Raw genomic sequence first — 14,435 nt, forward strand, 5'->3', positions numbered from 1 at the left:
AGGTGTGATGGTTACATGCCCTTATAATAGGACATAAGCAGCTCATTATAGTCATGCACTGATGACACTGTTGGGGATTCACAGGAGTTTACATGGCACAATTTCTTCTAGTGCTCCAAAATAAAGGCATCCATTTCTCATTGATTAACGTGTTGTTGTTGCTGGTCTAAAGCAGCGCTTTATGCGCCACTTTATTATTGTGTTTGATTTGGAGACACCAACACCCCCACCCACCCCCAACACCCAACCCCCACCCCCCTTCGCCAGACTGCTATTAAAAGGCGCTGACGTCAAATCGGCGGCCATCTTTGTCGAGGGCAGAACTGTTTCTCTCTCTTCTCCCCCGCCTCTCTCTCTCTCTTCCCATTGAAGAAGAAAAAGAGGAAGAAGTGAAGGGGGGCATCACACGCGCACGGCGCCTTTGCAGTGAGTCAGTACCAGCGCGAGGGGGTCGACACTCACTTCAGTGCAGTTCAGCGGCTGAGACAGCTACACACGGGCTCAGGTAGGAGAGTTTTGAAGGGCTTTTATAACCAGCGGATGAATGCACTGTACTTTTATATCCTTTCATAACTACACTGCGTTTTATTTAGGCCTGTATCACTGCATAAGTAATCTGGACCAAAGGGAGCGCTAGCTAAGGTTTCGCATCTGGAGCTCAACCCCGCACCTTATACACCACGTTCGAGGTGCTCTTGGTTTCTGTGCTCGCCTGTGGGGTTTGTCCAGGCGCATTTAGCGGTGAAAGGGCGTGTTTGTTTCCATTAAAACACGACTGTGTGCTGAGGACGTGAATGCGCATTTTGGACCGCGCCGTACTACTGCGCACGAGGTGGGCGGTTTCTGCTTCAGCACCGCGGACAGAGCCGCTCTTCATTCTCCATCCACCCGGGTTAGGGTTTACAATTTCTTGCTGCAGTATTAGCAACGAAACCGTACCTTACGGTGGATGTCAGTCTATCCCGTCGGCATTATCTATCTATCTATCTATCTATCTATCTATCTATCTATCTATATATATATATGTGTGTGTGTGTGTGTGTGTGTGTGTGTGTGTGTGTAATGACACGAAGTCTTTTTGCCGTGTTTCTGGACCGCTCCTTCCTAATAAGAGGCATGTGTTGACAAGGTGATGTGACGTCGAGGAAAAAAAAATCAACCCGCATCAAAAAGCTCGTGCGTATATAACATGGGGCTGACAGCACGGTAAACTGCGACAGAAAGAGCGCGAGGAAGTGTGTGTAAGACTTGGGGGAGAGGGAGGGGACTACTAATGAGGGGGAAAGCCTCTAGGACTCTAATCAAACTTATTGAGTGGAGCACCGTTTATGTTTGCGGATTCCAATTATTTCGCCAAAGAAAGACAGAAGGAGAGAGAGAGAGAGAGGGGGGGAGAGCTAGCCCCAGCCCTACCGTGTTTACGTGACGCGGCAGTGTGGTGGGCGATGGGCGGGGGTCTGCATCGCGCGGGGGCGGATGGTGGAAGATACCCGCACTGATGAGGCATCTTCAGCCCCCCCCCCTTTACCCCAACTACACCCCCTCGACCACCACCTCTCTATTTACTCGCGCGCTCCGTATAAGCTTATTACATGTAGCTGCGCCTATATTTACATCGTTGGTGTCAAATCCCCGTGAATTAGCCCCAGAGCCTCGTTTGGCGCCGCAGTCCAGTCAGCAGCAGGGTCTTCAACTGCGTCCAACTGCGTCCTGCAGAATGGCTCGCTCTCTCGGTCTCGGTCACGTGGTCATCCCCACACCTGCATACTCCCCGTTCAATCCACGTTGTGTGTGTGTGTTTTGCGTAAACGGTGGTCGTTCGGAGTATGTTTGCTCCATCTCACTTGCTGATTAGTCACTCTGCGTTTTTGACGCATTAGGAAGGGGAAAAATCCCCACAACATATTGTTTGGGAGTGGACGGCGGTTTCAGAGGAGCTCTGCTCCAATGTCAGCAGCAAAAAAAAGCCTAGTATTAAAACTGCGTCATTCCGAAGGTGTGTAGTTGGCCCCCGGTTGTGTCTGGCTCGTCGCGAGAGACACGTTGGCTTTTTTGGCACGATTGCTGCATGTGGTGCTTTAATGCGGATTAATGCTGGACTGACTGACTGCAGCGCGGCTGCATGGTTCGCTCCCTAAAGAACTGGTGACTCATGATACACAGCCCCAGCGACTGATCAGAGCACAGCTACCTCACTCTCGAGAACAGGTTATAAATCACAGGGGTCGCCGCTATCGATAATGGACCCGTATGACGTCAAGCACAAGAGCTGTGTTCCGACCACCTTGGCGTTTTTTTTCTGATAACACGTCGATAAAATATTGGGAGCTGGCTTTTATATTTTAGAGAAGCACAAGCGCTATATTAGGATTGTAAGCTGTTATTTTTCCTCCTTTAAATATACCAAATAGCTACCGAATTTTGGTACAAATCCCCTAATATATTAAACTTAGACATTAGGTTTAGGTAATATCCATCTGAAACGAAAGGAAATACTTGAGGAAACACTATATTTTAGCTTTAAAATAAAATAACGATTTGTATTAACGCACTTTGCAGAGCCCCTAAAGGTTCACACAGCTGAGGGGCAACATGCTAATTCCAGCTAAATGCTAAAAAATACAAACAAAATCTCTTACAAACACTTTTTTGAAATAAGGCGGGTTTATATATATATATATATATATATATATATATATATATATTTTTTTTTTAGATAAAATATATCAATGTGAAAGATTGTGACTGGGCACAGGACTTGTGCTCTCTTATTTTTATTATTTATTTATTTATTTATTTATTCATTTACCTAAGTGACATCAGCTTCCATTATTCTTTGTCATATAACTAAGATTTCTTTTTTCCTTTAAAAGAAGCATTTAAAAACTTTCCTGTCCAACAGCTACAGCTGTTTATCAATGTGTCAGATATGTCAACATATGTCCAAACTGCACTCATCACAGGGATCATTAACAGTTTAGGAGTAAGCTTTTGCTTTTAAAATATAAAGTTAGTGACCCATATATATTTTCACAGCCTAATGTTGCAAGTGAAATGTATTATCCATGTCTCTACATGAAACATGAGCAGCCTTTTGAGAGAGTGTGAGTAAATCCAGGAAAACAGACCTCAATATTGAATTTCAGCCATAAACCATAAGACTTTAAGTTGCCTAAGTGCTCATCAGATTACTTTGGAATGCTTTATGTGGAATTACTTTCAGAATTAGCTAAATGTGTTTGTTTTTTTTTTGTTAATCAGCATGAATCAAAACCCAAAATGCATTTTGTTACTGTACCAAGATTGTTTTGTTTCTGTGTGAAACACTCCGTCAGTGAGGGTCTTTGAGCTAACATGCAATAATATGTGGGAGCAGTGGAAGGAGGAGGTGGAACATAATAATATTGATTAATATTTTCCCTGCCTGCTGGTGCATGATGATGCAATCAAAACTGAAAATATGTGTTTAGAGATGGGCAAAAATCATTACGTTATAATGACAAGAAAACAATGCTATCTTTAAAATGATATATGATGAACCATGTTTAATATGAACAGGCAGATTAACTAAAATAGTCAACAAACACCAAATTTGCTTTTAGATTCTCATTAATATGTGATGATTCTTCTATATGACAGTTAGAAATCATCAGTTCAACATTATAATATTAAATATGCATTAGTTACAATATACATTCCTAATCAATAAAAATAATACTATTGAATATTTTTAGTAATATAATAAAATACGCTGTTTTAATAGTATAGTTATTTTTGATTACTGAATGACTGTATAAGTTGTTGCACTGCATTTTTACACAAGATCTTTTAAGAACTCTTTGCAATGATTTTGCCATTATTTATATAGCATAATCCCTGACTGGCCTATGGAATCATATACAGTATTTAACTAATGTCTTTGATACATACCTGCAGTTCCAAGAGTTTTTAAGATTCCTGTCACATTCCAAGTCCATGGATTATATCATACAAAGGTCTGATCTTTGATAATAGCATGATCTGTTAGATTCCTGATTATCTTGCAGTGGTGGTGATGCAGAGTCAAATGGAAGATTTGGGAGTACTTCACATGTGGTTTGAAACCGTCTGGAGAAACAAACCATTATCATTTTGCCAATGTTTAAAAGGCCAGAATATGGACAGACAATTGAATTTTCTTACACACGATTATAATGTACATACTTAAATTTTAGTTACACGGTAGTTAAGCTATATCAAGCTATTTTAAATACCTGCAGTTTAAGGGTTTAAGGCCTACAGCCTGTTTGTATCAAACAGTTGACATGTTGAGATCATATTGGTACACACTTTTTATAGACCTTTACTGCCATGTTCATTGTATGTGAACAGTTGTTGGAGCATTGTATGTTTTGGGAGGTCTCCACTGCCAGTACCCTCTGGTCAAATGTTGCAGCTGCGATGCAGTGGGTGTTCATGTCACGACTTTCCCCACCCTCTGCTTTTTAATGATGCCTCACTACTGCTATTCCCACATTTCACACCACAGAATCCACTTGCTGCACATACAGCAGTGAAGGAAGTGATATTTCACTCCTCTTTGTAGTCTACTTCTTGATGCTGCTTAGGCACAAATACTGATCATGTTAAAGAGAAAAACACTGCACAAAGATCGCTCTTGATTTAAGAGGACTGCAGTATGACTATTTGGATTCAAAGCAGTAAACATTATTCACTATGACAGTATTTAGATTAGGGGTTTCAGTTAATTCAAAATGGCAGCCAGAGAAATCTGTCAAGGTTTCACAGAAGCAGCACACCAATGGATGCCTGGAACTAGAAAACATGTTCATATGCATCATAGGAACTTTTGAATTGATTCAAAATTAAGCTGCTTGTTTAAACCCTGAGTTAGCCTTTCTCAAAGCAGTCTGAGAGATATAATGAGTCTGTCACAAAGACCATTACGAATGAACAGATGAGCAAATAGGGGGAAAATTAAAATTCAAGCATTGAGGAGTAAAGAGAAGATGGATGACAACAGAAAAGTCAGAAGAGGGGAAAAAAAGCGTAATCAGCTTCCACATTCCACAATCCAGAAAATATTGACAAACGTGGTGACTGATTAAAGCTGGGGAAAGAGAGAGGGTCATATGGTGGTCTATTTCTTTGGACTAACATCTGCCTGCATGAGTCACCATCAGATTAAGAGAGGTCACTGCAGTCAACCACAACACAGTCTTGAAATGATTATATAAACGCAGGATTAGCTAACTGCCAAATGATTCACCTTAGCTCTAGAATGGCTTTGCATTTTAAGCAAGTTGAATACCCAAAAGAGAACTAACAAAATTGTTAGTGAGTCTCAGGATTACCATATTTGACTGGGTCATCTCTTACTCTCCTTTCCCATTGTTTGCTTCTTTCCTTCTTGAACATTAAAGGGGACTTGTACCCGTTTTTGCACATGTTAACACAGTTCTCCGTGGATCTTAATAAAACGTCTGTCACATTCTTTTGTGAAAATACCACAAGGATCACACAACGCAGCATTGCCCCCCCCCCCCCCCCCCACAAACGGACTTGTTCAGAGCAACCTGTTTCAGCACATTTTCCTTTAAACAAGAACAAGCCATAGGTCTGTTCAACACAAGAGCCAAAGTGTGAGGAGCTGAATCTCTGTTTTTTTCATTGCTACTTGTTTCTGATTCCCGTCTGTATTCATTTCACCATATTTAATCAGTTATTAGGGCGGCATGGTGGCGCAGCAGGTAGTGTCGCAGTCACCGAGCTCCAGGGACCTGGAGGTTGTGGGTTCAAATCCTGCTCCATGTGACTCTCTGTGAGGAGTTTGGTGTGTTCTCCCCATGTCTGCGTGGGTTTCCTCTGGGTGTTCCGGTTTCCTCCCACGGTAGGTAGGTGGATTGGCGACTTAAAAGTGTCCATAGGTGTGAATGTGAGTGTATTTGTCACCCTGTGAAGGACTGGCACCCCTCCAGGGTGTGTTCCTGCCTTGTGCCCAATGAATCTGGGTAGGCTCCGGACCCACTGCGACCCTGAACTGGATAAGCCGTTATAGACAATGAATGAATGAATAGTCAATTATTTCTCTGCACTTGCTGTGGTTTGCTCCATGTAACCTCATCTTTGTGCCCTCGCATATATGAGGGGTCCAGCACTGTGATTGAAGAGACTCAGATAACAACTATAAAATACTGCACTCCATGTAAGATGCAGTACAGCATCAGAATGACTTGTTTTATCTCATGTTTTCTGACTTAGAGAGATCACAAAACCTGGCTGGGTGGTCTTCTTTCACAGTTTGTGTGTTGATAGGCTTCATATAACAAAAATAATGTAACAATGCACTGAAAAGATGATTTTGTACATTGTATGCCCCCTTCAATGGGACACTGGACCTGATATGTTAAAAATGTGCTGTCATGATACAGCATTTGCCTATAGGACAAGGCCATATGTAAGTGTGTGTGAGAGGGCAAATCTACTTGACTGAGCTCTGTCACAGATCACACACCCATCTAAAGCCTGAGTGCCAGGGATTAAAACACCACCCGTTAATCCCTTCCTCAATGGGCACGTTAGCCACCTAATCTGCATCTGTCAACATGACCATGCTAGGACTTCAAACATATCATTAATTGTTCTGTTAAGCTTTTACATTTCACTGACATCAAAGAGGCAAATTCAGACTCACTTTTGTATGGTGTTCATCCTCAGAAGAAAATGGCGATAAAAATACTTGGAAAGTATTATATTACTATGTAAATATTTGGAAATACTTTATTACTTTTAATTAGTAAACATGATATAAATGGTATAATTAGTACATATAAGATGAAAGGAAAAATGCAGATATTCATAATATTATGATATATAGGTATTTTATGACCACTGCCAAGTGAGCTCCCATTCACTGTTAGTGCTGTTCCACTCAAACCACTCAATGTACTCAAAGACGGATTAAAGAGTGTTGTAAACAGTTGTGCGAGAAGGTTATTTAAGGTCTGCTGGGAAAAGAAAATCCTGTCACTTCTGATCTTTTGGGGCTTAGGATAGGCTTAGGGTTAGGTTTAGGTTTAGGTTGGAAGGGTTAATATTGAATTTTCTTGCTTGGTTGGCATCGGCAATTAACTTGTATAACCAAATTTTGGACACATTTTAGGATTTCTGGGAATGCCATTTTAGTCAGATATGTGCTAACTAATCTCGAGACTTGGCTGGTTCATAAAACTAAATGACAGCTACATAAGCTTGTCATGACAACTGGCCAACTTCCTTTATATCAGGTGACATTGATATTGCAAGGCATTGGATTGAGTCATAACACATGTCTTGGGTCAAACAGCATAATACACGATAACAACTGGCGTTCTAGCTAGAGTATATTACTGTGATATAATGCTGATAAAGACAACGTACCTAAAGGTCACAGAAAATGTTCAACCAGCCTGACTTTGTATGTCATATTTTCAGTGTTATGTCACTGTAACCTACACCAAGTCTTGAAATCACTGTAAAATATGTCACCCAAGAAAGTATCAACACACAAATGTTAAAAATCAGTGGCACCAGGTGTACAGCCTTATGCAAAAACTGGACACTTTTTGTCAACTCACATAATATTCCATTATATATATTTAGATTTTCCAAGTGAAAGTATATTGGAATATATTGAACAAGGGGGGTGTTGTTGGCAACCTATATAACAAATGGTGCTTACTGGAAAAAATTTGTTTTTAAAGGCTTGTCAATCCGTGTCATTTAATGCTTATTTAGGTGTCATAGACTTAATCATGGCCCTGCAGGTAAAGTGTATTATTACTTTGTTTTGCCTGCATTGAAAGTAACAAAAAAATCAAAAATAGTTTTCGTGCATGTGATAATATACATTCTTCCAAAATACCGTCATACGGGAAAATTAAATCAAAGATTATTCATCTTTAAATGGCATGCACTGTTCTGGCTGCATACATATGAAGCACAGTCTAATTTAAGTACTGCGTCAGTAGACAGACAGTAGACTGTACACTGTGCTAAGTAGTAATATAATAATAATAAGACACAGGAATCAACCAATAATTTTGACCCTTGTTCATCAACCTAATATGATATATTCTCATCCTTAGGCCGAAAACAGTGTGACCACTGTATTGTCCATACAGCAGAAGTTGACCCATAAGTGATGAAGGAACCAGTGATTGATTTACTCACATATTGATTTCTTGGAATGAGATGAAGAAGTCAGATGGATGGAAATGAAAGGCTACTCAAAACATCTAAGCATCATTTTTCACTTACAGCAGACTATGTTTATGTGCTATAATCCTGAGCTTGTGCTGAGCGCAGGCTTTGTCTGTTCATGTGCCCTGGTTTTGGCCTCCCTAATTGCTTTTTAATGTCTTGTTTTTCGCAGCTCCTCAAATATTTATCAGGCACTGATGCAATGACTTGCGTGTCCTACCTTCTACGGCCTGCAGCTCAAAGCTTAGAAGCTCTAGGGTTTGTTTTCTCAAAACAGTGCTTGCAGACGTATTCAGGTCTTCATCCATATTGTTGTACAAGCAGTTAGGGATTTATAGTGTTGGTTCAAGTTACCTTCAATGGTACGCTTGATGAGATGCTCTGAGATGCTAATGCAATTCATCCGGGCAACATCATGTAGGTCATGTCATATAAACAGTATGTTGTGTAAAAAGGTAACTGCATGTCCTGGTCCATATCATCTCTGTCCAGTGAAAAACATCAATCTCCAAAGTAGTAACTTTACAGGAGAAGGATAACCTTTCTTAACTTTCAGTGGAAGTCAATGTAAAAAGATTTTATTTCAAGTAATTTTGGCATTTCTATTGGTCCATTCATCATGAAATTTTCAATCAATGTGAAGAACATCTGCTGGGTGTAAAACTAAAAATGGACAAAAACGGAGATGCATATTTTTCATTGGACAGCAACAATATGTATTTGTAAATGTGAAAAAAATACAGAAAATGCATCTTTCGAGGACAAGGGTGTGGCATATTCTTTGTGGGAAGGGAGGGCGAACAACCGGCTGGGAAATTCCATCACATCTTCATTGCACATCTGGGAAACTAAAAAGGGATTGATGTGCTTGCTCCCATGGCAAAATCAGGCCTGTGCCATTTCCTTTTTTATTACCACAACACCATGAAGTGACCATAAAAAGATGGGAAGGTCACGCTTTCAATTTCAAACAGCCTGCCATGCTGCATAGCTGTAACAACAGATTTGGTACCACTACCCCCCTCCCCAGCCCCCATCCCTTCGACCCTAACCCATTCTTGTCATGTCGCACTCATCGCTTGTCATATCTTAGAGATTCTGCAAGGCAGCAAGGAGAGACAGAGTTGGACGGGGGGTTTGCGTCTGTTTTATTGGAAGCATGGTTAATAAATCCATCCCGGAGCTCCCCCGTGAGAAGGCAGCATTATTCTGGCCTGGTATCAGCCCACTGCAGGGTAGACAGGTAGATGTGGGGGTTGGGGTTAGATACTGCAGTGGGACCTGGTGCTGCTATTGCAGAATGAGCACAGATGGGCTTGTGAAATGGACCCTTGTCAGATCAATTGCACAGGCACTAAGACCCACACTAAATCAACAGCCCTCTCCAGTGGAGCCAGTGGACACAGCTCACAGCATAATGTGTACTGCATCTGCTTGAGCAAGTGACGCAGCAAACCTTAGTGCATAAAAACAGGAAAAAAAACACAGGGTCCCCCTTTGTCATTTTAAACACACTTAGCAAGATTGATTCAACTGAGCTGCAAAAGCTGTTTGGAACATCTTACGCTATTGAAATGCAACTGCGTACCCCTGAATGCAGTATAATTGAGATTAGTCATGAGGCAACGCTGGAAGTGTGAATTCAGGGCTGGATACCAATGCTTCCCTTGAAAATATCTTAAAAGCATTTTAGGTTTTGTACTTTTCTTTAGCAGGTTTTTACAATCATCCTGGTGCACTATGATACTGTTGTTACAAGATATTTTATAGATAAACAGACTTAGACAATACGCTACTTTAAAAATGCTTTTAGAATCTAAGATACACTCGCTTTAAATGGGTGCCCCACATGTGTCTGAGAGATGTTATGCTGCTCGACACAGAGTAGAGTCTGCTAGTGACATGTTTAGGTTCATAAATGAACAAGGCTGGATCAGAATTGGCAGTCTAGACTTATGGGATTCCCTCATGCAATGCGACGTCCAGTAGATGATGCCAGCATCTTAATGTGTATCAAGAGTGAGACACTTTTCTGGCATATAGAGGAGTCAGTATCTAATATTCCCTCCCTGTTGTACAGTGGAGTATTAGCAAATGCTAGTGTTTCTAATGTAACAGGTTTGTAGCTAACTCACTCATTCATTCACATTTAACAAAAGCTCCACAAAGGCTTCAGAACTTTGTATCTGCGACACTGGGTGTTTCTCAATACAAAATACATAAAATACGTTAAAAAAAGTTAGAACTGCAACACTTCATAGTACAAACTTGGCGAGTTCGACTCGTGAGTACAAACTCCTGAGGACGCTGTGGTTGTTATGTAATTGGAACGCCTGTGTACTCGATGAGTCGCCGTCTCCGTGGCGCGAAAAAATTAATAGCGCTGAGCTTGGCACGAAATGCATTCTGGGATATCTGACTTTCAAGTCTACTGAAGTCACATGCCAGTGCATCCTTAATAATATGGGCTGAGCAAGAACACAACCGGGTAATTGAACTGTACTTGGCTAGATGTAGACTTTTAAATGGAACAGTACTTGGGCTGAGACTGATGACGTTTCCCAAGAACATGAGAACACATATACAGAAAAGAACACCTATCAATAAACGGCTTCTGTGTTCTTGCTTTGATTGCAGATGCTGTGGTACACTTTGTTCTCCAGTTGGTTCTAATCAAAGGCATGGTGACAGATTAATGATCAGGCCAGAGGAGTAAATGCCCAGGGTCTTTGATGGTCTGTGACCCTAAGGGACCTGAGACTTTGAGGCCTAAGAAGGCTTGAAGACTGCAGCAGTCTATTTCAGGTGCAAAAGTTAGATGAAAGCATTCAAAATCAGTTGCAGTAGTATACATAATAGTATACTACTATGTCAGAATAATTAGTTTTTGAGACAATTTAGTAACTTAGTGTGTTTTTTTTTTGTTTTGTTTAAATCCTGAATTGTTTTTAATGCACCATTTTGTGGTACATCAAGTAGGTTCCACATGGCTACATATTAGGGGCTCTAATTTAGAGGCAATTTCTGTCCCTCTTAGTGGCTTCTATTTGATATCTAGAGCTCAAGAATGGGAATTATGCTCCACTGAGACGGACAGAAATCCATGTCCAGTATCATAACTCAGCAGAGGGGGTTAATCTGTATCAGCATACGTAACACTGGAAAGTGCAATATCATGACCCGATTTGAAAGATAATCTCATAGAATGCGTCTGTTTCCTGTGACTCGAGGAAGATTTAGAGGTCAAACTGAATGCGTTTATGGCCTTTGAGGGGATATAAGGTGAACTCTGGGCTGGAGCATGCAACATGGAATGCAGACAGGGAGAGGAGCAGACTGCTAGCACTGAAGGGCTTTTTCTGTGTAGTGGGTTTTGGAAGAGGAAAAGATGATTTGCTGCAGCAGAGGCTCAGACTATGTTTCAATGAGGGAAACAAAATGGCAGCCAGTTCAGGCTGAGGAGCAGTGAGCGCTCGGCACAGTGAGGAGCCTTTCCAACTGAGCTCAAACAGTTCACATGCCTGACTGCAGCAGTGCAGTGACTTCAAAAAAATTGAGTCAGAATTGTTCACAACAGTGGTGACGACCCTGATGTCTTAAGTGTTAAAAGCTACATTATAGAATTATCAAGATTAATGGTTGAGTCCGGTGTCTTGTTATGATTACATTACTACTTAGCACAGTGTACAGTCTACTGCTCATCTACTAACGCAGTATTTGCATTAGACTGTGCTTCAGATGTATGCAGCCAGAACAATGCATGCCATTGATGAATAATCTTTGATTCAAGTTTCCCATATGACTGTATTTTGGAAGAATATATATTATCACATGCACCAAAACAATTTTTGATTTTGATACTTTCAATGCAGGTAATACAACATAGTATTACACTTTACCTGCAGGGACATTTTCAAGTATATAACTCCTAAATAAGCATTATATGACACAGATTCACAAACCTTTAAAAACAAATTTGATGCATCAATACGAAAACTGTGGACCGATGGTGATATCTAATGTTTTTCATATACACATCTGCATAAGCTAGTCCATAGAAAATTCCGTACTTGGGAACAAGATTCCCAAGAGCACGGAAATCAAATTAAAGGAATGCAGATAATGCAGCAAGGTAGGGCAAAGCCACATCAACATTCTACTCTTTCAAAATACAATAAATATGTATGCAAAATTTGGTTTTGAATATTGATCAAATGTAATGAACATTTGAATGCAATTATCTTCTCATGCCACAATGGTTCCAAATATCATTGTGCATCAAGTGTCTGTAATCTATGAGCTATATGCATTTATACATATTGGCAATTAGGCCAGTGGTGTGGTGTGGGATTGTCAGTGATGTGGCGCAGGCTTCAGTTCTGAGGTGAAAAGGGATTTGCTTCTGGCGGAGTGGTTTTGCTGTAAAATAGGTGTATGGGGACTGGGATCATGACAGGCAGGTTTACTGCCAATCTGCCATGACTCTATATGGAAGAAATAATGACAGCTGTCGGGGGACTGGAAATCAGAGTCTCTGTATTTTTCATTATTGCACACTGGATGATTATGTTTCACAAAATGAAGGCTTTTATGACTCCTAGCACTGTAATGACATAATGCAGACAACTGTAACTAAATAATGCATACTTAATAATGCCAGGTCTTGTTGCAGACTGAATCGGAATGTGTTAAATCACTGTCAGCTGTCAAGTAAATGGGAAGTTGAACACATTTCTGAAATGTTTACAATGTCTGACTGTAGCGGGAATTAATATTCCCCACTGCCCTGTAACTAGCCACTTTGTTCTTTCATGATATTATGTTGAATGGTGTATGTGTGCTTTGTGGGGCAGTCCCCTCTCCGTAGAGGAGACCCAATAGGCTCTGGCTGAGAGCAGGTCAATGCATCAGAATTGAGGTTCATCTCTGAATTCTGTTCTCTGGCCTCTGTTGATGGAGAGGGACAGGATATGATGTCACCGCACAGATTTTAACAGATGACACCACACGGATTTTAAAGGGCTTAGAAAATAACTGAGTTTCTGTTAGAACAATGACAACTGGACTGAGGTGCAGGATATCGGTTTTAACCAAAGCAACAATAAATTCCGACTTAGACTATTTCTGCAATGACACTACTAAAATAGCTTCGATGGAAGCAAAAAAACATCACAAATAATTAGTGGATGAAGCTGTTTAAACATCACCACAGCAATTCCAGTACTGCAACTGAGCATTTACTGCAATGCAGTTCAAAGCAAGACGACTAGCCATTTTCTCAGGATCAGAGGAAATTTCACTTATTTCTGAAAGACACGCCCAATTTCCCTCATAGAGACCAGTCATGTTAAACATTGCTTTGATCTGTAACCTAGTCGCAACTGAGCAAATCTGTTCATCCTACATTGCATCAGACTGAACTGAGCTGAAGACAGGAATCCATATAGGACTGGGTGGGACAGCAGTCTAAAGCAAAAGTTGTCCTGCTGTGGATTTATTTTAGACACTCACTGACTTGATGCTTACTTGGTAGCTTGTGCTCTATTGGTCAGAACGTGAAGCAGCAACAGGAAGATTATGGATTCAGTTCCCAGGACCCAGATAGCAATGAATATCTGGCCCAAATGTGGCACAGCTGCAGATCTCTTACAGCCTACATTTTGTATTGAACGACAATGTTGACTCATGGTGAGTCTGGTTCCCTCAACTCAGCCACAGGTCCAAATTATATGGACTAGATGTGAGGTGTGGATCAAACGTGGGCCAAATTTGGCTTATGTATGGCCCATACAACACATGCCATAATCCAGGGCTAGCCCGGCTCGTCACAGTTGGTCCAAGTCCGACCCACACAAAATTTAGCAGTGCCTGTCTGGTCTGGTATCTGGGGATGGACATGGTATAGCTTGCCTTTGGCAAGACATTTAACTCCATACTCCTGACCAGAGGTAGATAGCAAAATAGAAAATTTCCCCTATTCCATCAATTAAGAAACAGACATAACAGTAAAACAGACATAGCACAATAAAAAAATTACTTACACAAAACAAATGCTACACCTTACTGTTGAGGCCTGTACTAACTAGATGAGCCTCTGCTGGATGAGAGTGAAAATGTGGAGTGGCAGGAGGGACAGGACAAAAAGGTGAATACATTGACAGCTGTTCAACAGGGAAGAGAAAATTAGGGGAGAA

General features: G+C 40.9%; 1 protein-coding gene across 1 annotated transcript in view; it reads left to right on the forward strand.

The window, feature by feature from the left end:
* The first annotated feature begins 355 nt into the window (after positions 1-355).
* Positions 356-14,435, forward strand: part of snap25a (synaptosome associated protein 25a) — a 33,163-nt gene continuing 19,083 nt past the window's right edge. Inside the window, exon 1 of the mRNA XM_066677354.1 lies at positions 356-505. The gene's annotated coding sequence lies outside the window, so the exon portion shown is untranslated. The remainder of the gene's footprint in view (positions 506-14,435) is intronic.

This window comes from Hoplias malabaricus, chromosome 7 (assembly GCF_029633855.1).
Source record: "Hoplias malabaricus isolate fHopMal1 chromosome 7, fHopMal1.hap1, whole genome shotgun sequence".
Classification (NCBI taxonomy): domain Eukaryota; kingdom Metazoa; phylum Chordata; class Actinopteri; order Characiformes; family Erythrinidae; genus Hoplias; species Hoplias malabaricus.